At 41.7% G+C, this 13,817-nt stretch overlaps 1 pseudogene; it reads left to right on the top strand.

The window, feature by feature from the left end:
* The first annotated feature begins 10,474 nt into the window (after positions 1 to 10,474).
* LOC131748860 (retinol dehydrogenase 12 pseudogene) lies at positions 10,475 to 11,421 on the top strand (annotated as a pseudogene).
* Positions 11,422 to 13,817: the final 2,396 nt, after the last annotated feature.

The following is a 13,817-nucleotide window of genomic DNA, read 5'->3' as shown; positions in this document are numbered from 1 at the left end:
GACCCAGCTCCACTCAACGACCAGCAAGCTACAGTGCTGGACACCCCATGCCAAACAACTAGCAAGATAGGAACAAAACCCCACCCATTAGCAGAGAGGCTGCCTAAAATCATAATAAGGTCACAGTTACCCCAAAACACAACACCGGACGTGGTCCTGCCCACCAGAAAGACAAGATCCAGCCTCATCCACCAGAACACAGGCACCAGTCCCCTCCACCAGGAAGCCTGCACAACCCACTGAACCAACCTTAGCCACTGGGGGCAGACACCAAAAACAATGGGAACTATGAACCTGTGGCCCGCAAAAAGGAGACCCCACACACAGTAAGTTAAGCAAAATGAGAAAACTGAGAAACACACAACAGATGAAGGAGCAAGGTAAAAACCCACCAGACCAAACAAATGACGAGGAAATAGGCAGTCTACCTGAAAAAGAATTCAGAGTAATGATAGTAGAGATTATCCAAAATCTTGGAAATAGAATGGAGAAAATACAAGAAACGTTTAACAAGGACCTAGAAGAACTAAAGAGCAAACAAACAATGATGAACAACACAATAAATGAAATTAAAACTTCTCTAGAAAGAATCCATCGCAGAATAACTGAGGCAGAAGAACAGATAACTGACCTGGAAGATAAAAGAGTGGAAATAAGTACCGAAGAGCACAATAAAGAAAAAAGAATGAAAAGAACTGAGGACAGTCTCAGAGACCTCTGGGCCAATATTAAATGCACCAGCATTCGAATAATAGGGGTCCCAGAAGAAGAAGAATAAAAGAAAGGGACTGAGAAAGTATTTGAAGAGATTATAGCTGAAAACTTCCCTAATATGGGAAAGGAAATAGTCAATCAAGCACCACAGGAAGTGCAGAGAGTCCCATACAGGATAAATCGAAGGAGAAACATGCTGACACATATTAACCAAACTATCAAAAATTAAATACAGGGCTTCCCTGGTGGCGCAGTGGTTGAGAGCCCGCCTGCCGATGTAGGGAACATGGGTTCGAGCCCCGGTTTCAGGAAGATCCCACATGCCATGGAGTGGCTGGGCCCGTGAGCCATGGCTGCTGAGCCTGCACGTCCGGAGCCTGTGCTCCGCAATGGGAGAGGCCACAACAGTGAGAGGCCCGTGTACCGAAAAAAAAATTAAATACAAAGAAAAAATATTAAAAACAGCAAGTGAAAAGCAACAAATAACATACAAGGGAATCCCCAACAGGTTAACAGCTGATCTTTTAGCAGAAACTCTGCAAGCCAGAAGAGAGTGGCAAGACATATTTAACGTGATGAAAGGGAAAAACCTACAGCCAAGATTACTCTACCCAGCAAGGATCTCTTTCAGATTAGATGGAGAAATTAAAACCTTTACAGACAAGCAAAAGCTAAGAGAATTCAGCACCACAAAACCAGCTTTACAACAAATGCTAAAGGAACTTCTCTAGGCAGGAAACACAAGAGAAGGAAAAGATCTACAATAACAAACCCAAAACAATTAAGAAAATGGTAATAGGTACATACATACTGATAACTACCTTAAATGTAAATGGATTAAATGCTCCAACCAAAAGACATAGACTGGCTGAATGGATACAAAAACAAGACCCATATATATGCTGTCTACAAGAGACCCACTTCAGACCTAGGGACAAATACGGACTGAAAGTGAATTGATGGGAAAAGATATTCTATGCAAATGGAAATCAAAAGAAAGCTGGAGTAGCAATTCTCGTATCAGACAAAATAGACTTTAAAATAAAGACTATTACAAGAGACAAAGAAGGACACTGCATAATGATCAAGGAATCGACCCATGAAGAAGATATAGCAATTGTAAATATTTATGCACCCAACATAGGAGCACCTCAATACATAAGGCAAATACTAACAGCCATAAAAGGGGAAATCGACAGTAACACAATCATAGAAGGGAACTTTAACACCCCACTTTCACCAATGGACAGATCATCCAAAATGAAAATAAACAAGGAAACACAAGCTTTAAATGACACTTTAAACAAGATGGACTTAATTGATACTTATAGGACATTTAATCCAAACACAGCAGAATACACTTTCTTCTCAAGTGCTCATGGAACATTCTCCAGGATAGATCGTATCTTGGGTCAGATATCAAGCCTTGGTAAATTTAAGAAAATTAAAATCGTATCAGGTATCTTTTCTGACTGAAACGCTATGAGACTAGATATCAATTACAGGAAAAATCTGTAAAAATATAAACACATGGAGGCTAAACAATACACTACTTAATAACCAAGAGATCACTGAAGAATTCAAAGAGGAAATAAAAAAATACCTAGAAACAAATGACAATGAACACAATGACACCTGAAAACCTATGGGATGCAGCAAAAGCAGTTCTAAGAGGGAAGGTTATAGCAAAACAATCCTACTTCAAGAAACAAGAAACATCTCAAATAAACAACCTAACCTTACACCTAAAGCAATTAGAGAAATAACAACAAAAAAACCCCAAAGTTAGTGGAAGGAAAGAAATCATAAAGATCAGATCAGAAATAAATGAAAAAGGAGTGAAGGAAACAATAGCAAAGATCAAATAAAACCAAAACGTGGTTCTTTGAGAAGATAAACAAAATTGATAAACCATTAGCCACACTCATCAGAAAAAAAGGGAGAAGACTCAAATCAATAGAATTAGAAATGAAAAAGGAGAAGTAACAACTGACACTGCAGAAATACAAAGGGTCATGAGAGATTACTACAAGCATCTATGCCAATAAAATGGACAACCTGGAAGAAATGGACAAATTCTTAGAAAAGCACAACCTTCTGAGACTGGACCAGGAAGAAATAGAAAGTATAAACAAACCAATCACCAGCTCTGAAATTGAGACTGTGATTAAATATCTTCTGACAAACAAAAGCCCAAGACCAGATGGCTTCAAAGGTGAATTCTATCAAACATTTAGAGAAGAGCTAACACCTATCCTTCTCAAACTCTTCCAAAAGATAGCAGAGGGAGGAACACTCCCAAACTCATTCTATGAGGCCACCATCACCCTGATACCAAAACCAGGCAAAGATATCACAAAGAAAGAAAACTATAGACCAATATCACTGATGAACATAGATGCAAAAATCCTGAACAAAATACTAGCAAATAGAATCCAACAGCACATTAAAAGGATCATACACCATGATCAAATGGGGTTTATCCCAGGAATGCAAGGATTCTTCAATATATGCCAATCAATCAATGTGATAAACCATATTAACAAATTGAAGGAGAAAAATCATATGATCATCTCAATAGATGCAGAAAAAGCTTTTGACAAAATTCAACAACCATTTATGATAAAAAACTCTCCAGAAAGTAGGCATAGAGGAAACTTGCCTCACCATAATAAAGGCCATATATGACAACCCACAGCAAACATCGTTTTCAATGGTGAAAAATTGAAGCCATTGGAATATTACTCAGCCATAAAAAGAAACGAAATTGAGCTATTTGTAGTGAGGTGGATGGACCTAGAGTCTGTCACAGAGCATGAAGTAAGTCAGAAAGAGAGAAACAAATACCGTATGCTAACACATATATATGGGATCTAAAAAACAAACAAACAAAACTTTTCTGATGAACCTAGGGGCACAACAGGAATAGAGACACAAACGTAGACATCGACTTGAGGACACGGGGAGGGGGAAGGGTAAGCTGGGACGAAGTGAGAGAGCAGCATGGACATATATACACCAACAAAAGTAAAATAGAGAGCTAGTGGGAAGCAGCCGCATAGCACAGGGAGATCAGCTCAGTGCTTTGTGACCACCTAGAGGGGTGAGATAGGGAGGGTGGGAGGGAGACGCAAGATGGAGGAGATATGGGGATATATGTATATGTATAGCTGATTCACTTTGTTATAAAGCAGAAACTAACACACCATTGTAACGCAATTATATTCCAATAAAGATGTTAAAAAAATCAAATCTCTTCTCAAGAATTTTTTGACACAGTGAGTAATACACTTCATGCATATTCCTGGGCCCTAGACCCAAATTTTCTGATCCAGTAGGTAAGGTTGAGGTCCAATAATCTGCATTTATTTTAACTTTTAATTTGGAAATGATTTCAGACTTACAGAAAATGTTGCAAGAATAGTAATTATATTTTTTCCTGAAACATTTGAAAGTAAATGTCCCTAAATACTGTGTATTTTTCCTAAAAAGCTATACATTATTTTATATAACTACAGTATAAAAACAAAGCCAGAAAATTAACATTGATTCAACACTATTATCTAATCTGCAAATCTTTTTCAAAATGTGCCAATTGTCCCAACAATGCCCTTACTAGCAAAAGAAAACCTTTTTTTTTTGTTCCCAGATCCAGTCCAGGATAGCGTGTTGCATTTACTTGTCACATCTTTCAGTCTTTTTTTTTCAGTCTTTTTGAAATCTAGCCTTTCTTCATCTTTTATGACATTGACATTTTTGTCAAACATAGGCAGGTTGTTTTGTAGACTGTCCCTTGGATTCATTCTTATATCTCTGATTCCAATCCAAGACCTCAGGGTTATTGTAATCTTATCCCTTTCCCATATTTGAAATGCCTTTCTCTGACAATGGAAAACATGACTCTTGTTATCTATGATATATTTGTTTGCTCAGATATTCATATAAGGTAGTTTCAGAATTCCTAAACATACCCCTGTTTAAAAACAAATTTACTAACTAAAGTACAACATTTGTGTACAGTTCTTTTTGCTTTCAGCCTTCAAAATAAATATTGTTTCCCAAAGCTACTTAGGTTAGTTATTTTCTCCCCCATGCCCTTCAGTGTCGTTATATTATTCATTTGTAATACAGTTAGGTTCCATTATTTCTGTTTACATCCGATTTGGGGTTCCCCCTCATCCTAGTTTATTTTAATTTATTTATTTTGCAACCACTTTTTTACTTTCCTTATTTTTTTTTTAGAGTCTGTGAAACGTGACTATTGTTCTAAGACTCAAAGCTCTGCAAAAAGGTATACCCAGAGAAATACTGCTTCCTGCTCCGTCCTAGTCCCCACCCACTCCTTCTTTCTACCACGTTCCCACCCCACTCCCTTTGGACTACAAATTTCATTCATTACCTCATGTGCAGGCTCAGAGTGAAGTGTTGGGCCCTGGGAGAGGGGTTCCCTGTGAGTCTACGCTCCAGTTCCTTTCTGCAGTAAATGTGTCTAGAGGCCTGATTGCAAGTATCCCTGCCTACTGGATTCCCTGGATATGGTGTGTTGAAGGTTGAGAGGATTCATCTGAGCTCTTGGTTGTGGGCTTATTCAGCCTAAGGACTGAGGAGTTTCACTATTTTATTTAATTTAGGTTTAATGAAAGATAAAATTTGTCCTGTATGCCAGTGTGACCAATATTTAGTTATTATCTCTAGAGTACTTGCTACAATAATAGGAAATAAAAGGCTACAGAAAATTATTTTTCTAAGAAACATGAATGAAAATTCTCCTCTAAATAAAATCTAGTTAATTATGCAAAATTAACTTAAAATTTTTGGTTTTGCAAAAGCAGAAAGGTTATCGATATCAGGAAAGAAAAGAAAACTTCATTGCAAAACCCTACAGCATGGAGAGTGGGGAGGGCTGAGCAGATGGGCCCTTTCCAGTTCAGGAGCCTGGTCCAAAGTGGAAAGATGATGCTGAGAGTTCCTCATCCTTCACTGCCTCCCAGGTGGTTGATGTCACATCTCCAGGGGTGGTTTGCAATGAGTTATTTCATTCAAAGCTGGAAGTAAATGCTACACTGGTGACCTCAGCAGGGTGTCCAGGTCCTGCTGGGGTCCCAAGATATGGCAACAACTAAAAGGCAACGTCACTGCCCTGGTTTGTGATTGTATTAGGGTTTGGACATTGGCTATAGATGCTGCCACAAACACCTTTAGACAGGTAAAGAGGAGAGAGAAACAGAAGAGGGAGAGTGTGAGGGAGGGAGAGAGGAATCTGAGAGGCTGTGAGAGAGAAAGAGTCAGAAAGAGATAAGCAGATAAAAGATAGAGTGTGCAACTTGGTGAGGCAGGGATGGAGGGTCTTCTGCCTAAGGAATGTGCACTCAACTCACAGGCAAAACTGGAGGGGAATCTATAAGAATCTAAGTCAGGGATTGGGCTACTCTAGCCTCTCTCTGGAGAAACCCTTGCCCTGTCATCTGTCCCACTGAGTGCCTACTATCGCCCCTCCAGAATAAATTCACATGTCCAGCGAAACCTACGGAGAACACTCCCAAGGAAAAGGATCAGAATGTGGGCTGATGCCTTCCTCCCACTGGACAGGCCTGGGGAGGGGGTTGGGAGGGACTAAGGGAAGCAGAAAAACTGCCTCTCTGCCCAGGAGCAGCTGGGGTATCCTCAGGGCAGGAGTGAGGGACCCACATCTGACACCCTTGGACCTGGGCTATGGTAAGTGTCTCCTCTCTGTGCTGTCTATGCCCCAGTAGGTGATTTTGTCCAACCTCCTGCCTCCAGGTAGCCAGGTACCAGCACACACCAGCCGCACCAGGAGATTCAAAAGCCTAAGGGGAGAATTGTGTGTCCCAGGTTTCCTGGCAGATGGCCTAAGCTGCTTTGCTTTGCAGCTCTGCAGATTGAAAGGAATGAGGGTACAAGGTCCAATGGGGCCAGAGAAAGAACACCTGGTGAATTATTCAGGATTTGATGACCAGCATCTGGATTTTGCTACCAAGAAGCAGTGTGCATCTCAACATCCACCTGGAAGGGATGCTGAGCCTGGACATCACTGCAACCCTTCAAGGGTACTGGGTTTGGTGATCCAGCTGACTCGGGCTGCTGTTGTAGGGACCAAGGTTACACAGCCCCATTAACACATCAGTTTCACTGCTGGGAAGCAGTGAAATAAAATTGCCATGCAAATCTCATTTAAGTCTTCATAGCGACATATATTTTCTTTTCTCCTGGGTGAAAACCTAGAAGTGGAATAGCTGTTAAACCTTCCAACTTTGTTTTTATGGTAAGTGCATTGTTAGATTTTAAAGAAACTACCAAACTGTTTTCCAGATTGGTTGTACCAGTGTACCAGTCCACAGGGCACAGTAGATACTCCAGACAAAAGCCCACACATGTATACAGACAACTGATTTTTTTAAGGTACAAAGGCATTGTGGTGGAGAAAGGATAGCCTTTTCAACAAATGGTGCTGGAGCAATTGGATATTCATTGCAAAAGAATGTACTTGGATCTATACCTTGCAATATATTCAAAAATTAACTCAAAATGGATCATAGACCTACATGTATAACCTAAAAGTATAAAACCTCTAGAAGAAATCACAGGAAAAAATTTTGGCATTGTTAGGCAAATATTTCTTTGTTTTGACAGCAAAACACGATTCATAAAAGAACAAATTGATAAATTAGATTTCACCAAAACTGAAAAATCCATTCTTTAAAGGACACAGTTAAGATCATTAAAAAAAACAAGCCACAGGGCTTCCCTGGTGGCGCAGTGGTTAAGAATCCGCCTGCCAATACAGGGGACACGGATTCAAGCCCTGGTCTGGGAGGATCCCACATGCAGTGGAGCAGCTAAGCCCATGTGCCGCGGCTGCTGAGCCTGCGCTGTGGAGCCCACGGGCCACGGCTACTGAAGCCCGAGTGCCTGGAGCCCATGTTCCGCGACAAGAGAAGCCACCTCAATGAGAAGCCCACCCCACAATAAAGAGTAGCCCCCGCTTACTGCAACTAGATAAAGCCCGTGCACAGCAACGGAGACCCAACACAGCCAAAAATAAATAAATAAATAAAGTACTCAAGAAACTGTTATAATTAAAACAAAACAAAAACCAAAAAACAAGCCACAGTCTAGGAAAAGTCTTTGCAAAAACGTGTATCTAAGCATAAAAAAGACTCACAAAACTCATCAATATGAAAATAGCCCAGTAAAAAACGGGCAAAGGATTTGAGCAGAAGATATACAAATGACGAATACATGAAAAGGTGCTCAGCACCATTGTCATTAGGGGAACACAAATTTAAAGCATAAAGACATACCACTACACACTTACTAAAATGGCTAAAATTAAAATGACTGCCCATAGCAGGTGTTGGCATAGATGTGGAAGAGCTGGAATGCCCATACACTGCTGATGGGAACGTAAAATGGTACAACCAATTTGGAAAACAGTTTGGTAGTTTCTTTAAAATCTAACAATGCACCTACCATAAAAACAAAGTTGGAGGGTTTAACAGCTATTCCACTTCTAGGTTTTCACCCAGGAGAAAAGAAAATATATGTCCCTATGAAGACTTGTACAAGATTTACATGGCAATTTTATTTGTAATAGTCAAAAACTGAAAACAATTTAATGTCCATCAACAGGTGAATGAGGGACTTCCCTGGTGGCGCAGTGGATAAGACTCCATGCTCCCAATACAGGGGGCCTTGGTTTGATCCCTGGTCAGGGAACAAGATCCCACATGCATGCTGCAACTAAGAGTTCACATGCCTCAACTAAGGAGCCAGTGAGCCGCAACAAAGGAGCCTGCCTGCCGCAACTAAGACCCAGCACAACCAAATAAATAAATGCATACATATTTTTAAAAACAGGTGACTGAATAAACAAATTGGAGTCCATATAACACAACATGGATAAATGTCAAAATAATTATACTGAATGAAGGAAGACAGACAACCAGGCGTACTTAGAGTATGTTTCTATTTACATGAAACCTTATAAAATGCAAATTGATCTTCAGTGACAGAGCAAATCAGTGCTTGATTAGGTGTATGCAAGTGGGGATGAGAGTGTGATGAATGTGTTTACTAACTTGATTATGGTGAATATATTTATATATAATATAAACTTATCAAATTGTGTACTTTTAATATGTACAATTTACTGTATGTCAATTATACCTCAATTAAGCTGTTTTTAAAAAACGTCATCGATAGCAGCAATCTGTATGATCAGTCATGCCAGAAATACATGCAAGGAAGTCTAAGATGTTGAGATATAAAACTGGCAGATATATTTTTCTGATCTCATACCCAGCAGCAATGATTTGTCTTTAACACCAACTCTCAGGTTCTGAGTTCCCCCACTTCTCTCAAGTGATATAGTTATGATTTGTGCAAAATTCCATCTTTATGTTATACTTCAATATAAAGTTTACTCTTTTAAAAGAGAAGTGGAAATATACTATAGAGCAAAAGAATCTTCAGCTCAATGAACAATATTCTAGACAATATGGGAAACTCCCACAGCCACATAATGCTGGCCTTTTCATTCATCCATCCCGGAGTCAGAAGGTCCACAGCATCCTGGGTCCTGGTGCAGGCCTTGCCCTCACACAGGAGTCTGTCACCACCACCAGCACAGAGAGTCTCTCCTGTTCCCTTGGTGGAAAAGTACTGAGCACAGAGACTTCCACCATCCTGTTTTCTCACACTATAGTCTGTAGCCCTGACAGTTGGCAAGTCCTTCCACACAACTGGCCACAGGCTTTCCTGCTTGTAGATGTATTTATCATTTACACATGCTCTCTGAAGGTGCTGGAGTTTACAATCTCCTCATGGGGTGGAGACTAGCATTGTGGTGAAGGATTAGCCAAACATGGTCTTCATTCCTCCCTCTACTATTTGTTGACTGTCTGACCTTAGGCAAATTCTGGGCTCTTGAATCTACATCTGTGACATCTATATCACATGCTCCTGGGAGCGTTTGGGTTTCTCGTGAACCCAAAACAGAGTAAGCACAGAATACATGCATGGTATTATTATCACCATGTTCATCAGTTAATAATAACAACAGGTAATGTTCATAGATTACTCACTATGTGCCTAGCCCTATGCTAAGTGCTTTACAAGCACAAGTTACAACAGCCCTGTGAGGGAGGTGCAGTTATTACCTCATTTCACAGAGGAGGAAATGGAAAGTCAGGGAGGTTGAGTGACTTGCCCAAGGTCACTCAGTCATCAGGTGTTGGGGCAGGGAAGTGAACTCAGGTCTGTCTGCCTACAGAGCCCACATCCCTCCCACCAGGCTGCACTGTCTTCCACCCCATTTGGCCTCAAAGAGCTTCAGTCATTCCTTTCCAAACCCAGTGACCCCAGAACTTCAGAACAAGGTATCTGACTTATTCCTTGAAGTAGGCAGAATAATGGCCCCCAAAGATATTTGGTCATAGTCCCTGGACACTGTAAATGTTACCTTACTTGGAAAATGGTTCTTTGCAAATATGATTAAGTTAAGGCTGTTGAGATGTGGAGATTATCCTGGATTATCTGGGTGGGTCCTAAATGCAACTACATGTATCCTCATAAGATATGCATAAGAGATGCCCAGAGTCCAGAAGAGAGAGGAGGTAAGGGAGTGGGAGGGAGAAGCAGAGAGAAGAAGCCAAGAATTGGAGCCAGACCAGGGGCTGGAGCCAGAATTGGAGTCGAAGCTGCTTTTGCTAAAGCAGCAGCAACTAAAGAAATTGAAAAGATGCTGGTTATCTTAGGACTACTCACCTCCCTCCTTTCTTTCCTGTATGTGATAGCTCTGTCCATTAGGAAGTTCTTTGCTGGTGGGATTTGGAGAACAAATGTGCAGCTTCCCAGGAAGATAGTGGTGATCACCGGAGCCAACATGGGCATCAGTAAGGAGACGGCCAGAGAGCTCACTTGCAGAGGAGTATGCATTGCCTGCTGAGATGTACTGAAGTGGGAATCTGCTGCTAGTTAAACCTGAGCTAATACAAAGAACTCTCAGGTGCTGGTGTGGAAACTGTACCTATCCAATACCAAACCCATCTGAGCTTTTGCTGAAAGCCTTCTGGCAGTGTAAAAGCAGCTCCATATTCTGATCAACAGTACAGGAATGATGATGTGTCCATATCCCAAGACAGCTAACAGCTTTGAAAACCACCTGGGAATCAACTGCCTGGGCCACTCCCTACGCACTTGCTCTCTCCTGGAGCAGCTAAAGGAGTCTGCTCCTGCACAGATGGTGAACCTGTCATCGGTGACTCACCATGCTGGCAAGATTCGCTTCCAGGACCTTGAGAGTGAGAAGTGCTACAGCTGGGGTTTTGCATATTGCCACAGCAAGATGGCCAATATACTTTTTACTTGGGAGCTGGCCAAGAGGCTCCAATGGATGGGGGCCACCCTCTATGCAGTGCACCCACACATGGTCCACTCTGAGCTTGTCCAATACTCATTCCTGCTGTGCCTGCTCCGGCAGCTCTTCTCCCTCTTTGTCAAATTGGTGTGGGAGAAGGGGGCGCAGACCAGACTGCACTGTGCATAATGGAGGGCCTGGAGCCCCTGAGTGCCAAGTACTTCAATGACCACAAGAGGACCTGGGTATCTCCAAGGGCCTGAAGTAACAAAATGGCTGAGTGCCTGTGGAACGTCAGCTGTGAGCTTCTAGAAATCCAGTGGGAGTAGAGCTGGTGGAAGAGCCACAGCCTTATCAGGCCAAGTCCACGCCATAATGAAAGGGGACCAAGGAGAAGGACCAACCTGAAGGATTTTCCTTCTGGTTTACTGCTGTTGCAAACCCTGCCCTGTTCTGATTCTCCTGACCCTTATGGAAACCTTGGCACACCCAATGCTCTTGTGAAGCTGGCTCACAGCATGAGATGCTCACGACTGCAGAGGATTCTTCTCCAAGAATTTCATGAATAGAGTGCTCTCTTGGGACAGGAGGACTGGGCAGATCCCAGGTGGGCGTGGGGAAGGCAGAAGAGCCTGGGAAATTGGAGGCAATTTCTTCATCAATACCAGAAATGCCAGCCAACATTTTCAGCTGAGGCGACAGGAGCATCAGGGTTACATATTTCCAGGGACTGTAAGACTCAAACTTTTGACTGATCTCTTTTCTCTTTGGAATACTAGTCGCATCTCTTGAGTCTAGGCAACTCAGGAAAATCTTGGCTAACCTTGGCCAACTTTAGTTCCTTCCTCTGAGCATCCTGAAGCCACTGTATGAAGCTGGACCTTCCCATTTTCTTTTTCCAGTTCTTTTTTTTTTTTTTTTTTTTTTTTTTTTGCGGTTTGCGGGCCTCTCACTGTTGTGGCCTCTCCCGTCGCGGAGCACAGGCTCCGAACGCACAGGCCCAGCGGCCATGGCTCACGGGCTCAGCCGCTCCGCGGCATGTGGGATCTTCCCGGACCAGGGCACGAACCCGTGTCTCCTGCATCGGCAGGCGGACTCTCAACCACTGCGCCACCAGGGAAGCCCCTCCAGTTCTTTTTTTAAGGTTAAAAAAATTACCAACCTTATTGAGATATAATTGACATATAACACTGTGTAAGTTAGGACCTCCATTTTCAATCATGCAGATTGTTTCATTTTCTAAAGAGTTTCCTTTACCTCAGTTTTTAGATAAAATAAAAACTGAACATGGAAGGAAAGAAGGGAGGGAGGGAGGAAGGGAGGGAGGAAGGACAGAAGGGAAAGAAGGAAGGAAGAAAGGTGGAGAGAGATTTGAAGAGATACACAGAGGAGAAAGCAATGTGAAGATGGAATAGAGAGAGATCTGAGGATGCTGGCCTTCAAGATTGGAGTAATGCCACCTGAAGCCAAGGAATGATGTGAGCAATCAGAAGCTGAAAGAGGCAAAAAATGGATTCTCCCTAGAACCTGTAGATAGAGTATAGCCCTTCTGACACACTTGATTTAGGCCAGTGATCCTGATTTCAAGTTTATGACCTCCAGACTGTGAGAAAATAAAGCTCTATTGTTTTATGTCACCAAGTTTGTGGTCACTTGTTACAGCAGCCACAAGAAACTAATACCTGATTTTGCTACCTAAAAGTGGAATGCTGCTGTAACAAATACCTAAAAATATGAAAGTGGCTTTGGAATTGGCTAATGAGTAGAAGCTAGAAGAATGTTGAGAAGCTTGATAGAAATGTCCTAGATTGAATTGAAAAGACTGTTCAGTAGAAATAACAACTTTGAAGGTGATTCTGGTGAGATCTCAGAAGGAAGTGAGGAGCATGGAAGAGAAAACCTACATCATCTTAGGGAATACATATATTGTCATAAGCAAAATCGTAGAAATATGAACATTAAAGGTGCTGTTGATAAGGGCTCAGAAGCAAATGAGGAACATGTTATTGGAAACTTAAGGAGAGACAATCCTTGTTACACTGGCAGAAAGCTTAGTGAATTGTGTCCTACAGTTGTGTGGAAATCAGAGCTTGTAAGCAATGAACTTGGATATTTAGCTGAGGAGATTTCCAAGCAAAATGTTGAAGGTGTGGTCTGATTTATTCTTGCTGCATATAGTAAAATGTCAAAGGAATGAGGTAAATTGAGGGGAAAATGGTTAAGCAAAAGGGATCTAGGATTTGATAATTTGGAGAATTCTCAATCTATTGAGATTGCAAAAGACATTAAATTAAGAGATTAATTCTCAGGAAGGTGTGCTCTGGAGAGAAAGTCAAGAGTGTGGCGGTGTTTGCTAGTACTGCAAAGATTAGATGTGTGACTCGTGAAACTCTTCAACCATCTCAGCCATACCCAGGAATAGAGCTAGGATAATCTAGGAAAGATAAGTGAAGGACCATCTGGTCTAATGGTGTGAATCTCTGGACATACGTGGGAGACCCACACAATTTTTGATGTTATATCTTCAGAAACATGGACAGATTGAACTGAATGAAACAGAGGCAAGAAAAAAATGAAGGAAAGACTGCCAGACTCCCAAAATTCTACAGGCATCAAAAAGGCTGATAAAACTACTCAATTACAAACATATGCCACACTTCAAGAGAAAGGAAGAATGACTCTGAGGGCAGAGCTGTAGGCCCATAGGACAGAGCCTCAAGTGAGA

This window comes from Kogia breviceps, chromosome X, assembly GCF_026419965.1.
Source record: "Kogia breviceps isolate mKogBre1 chromosome X, mKogBre1 haplotype 1, whole genome shotgun sequence".
NCBI classification, from domain to species: Eukaryota; Metazoa; Chordata; class Mammalia; order Artiodactyla; family Physeteridae; genus Kogia; species Kogia breviceps.
The sequence above is the reverse complement of the archived record's forward strand: the minus strand, read 5'-3'. Positions and strand labels throughout refer to the sequence as shown.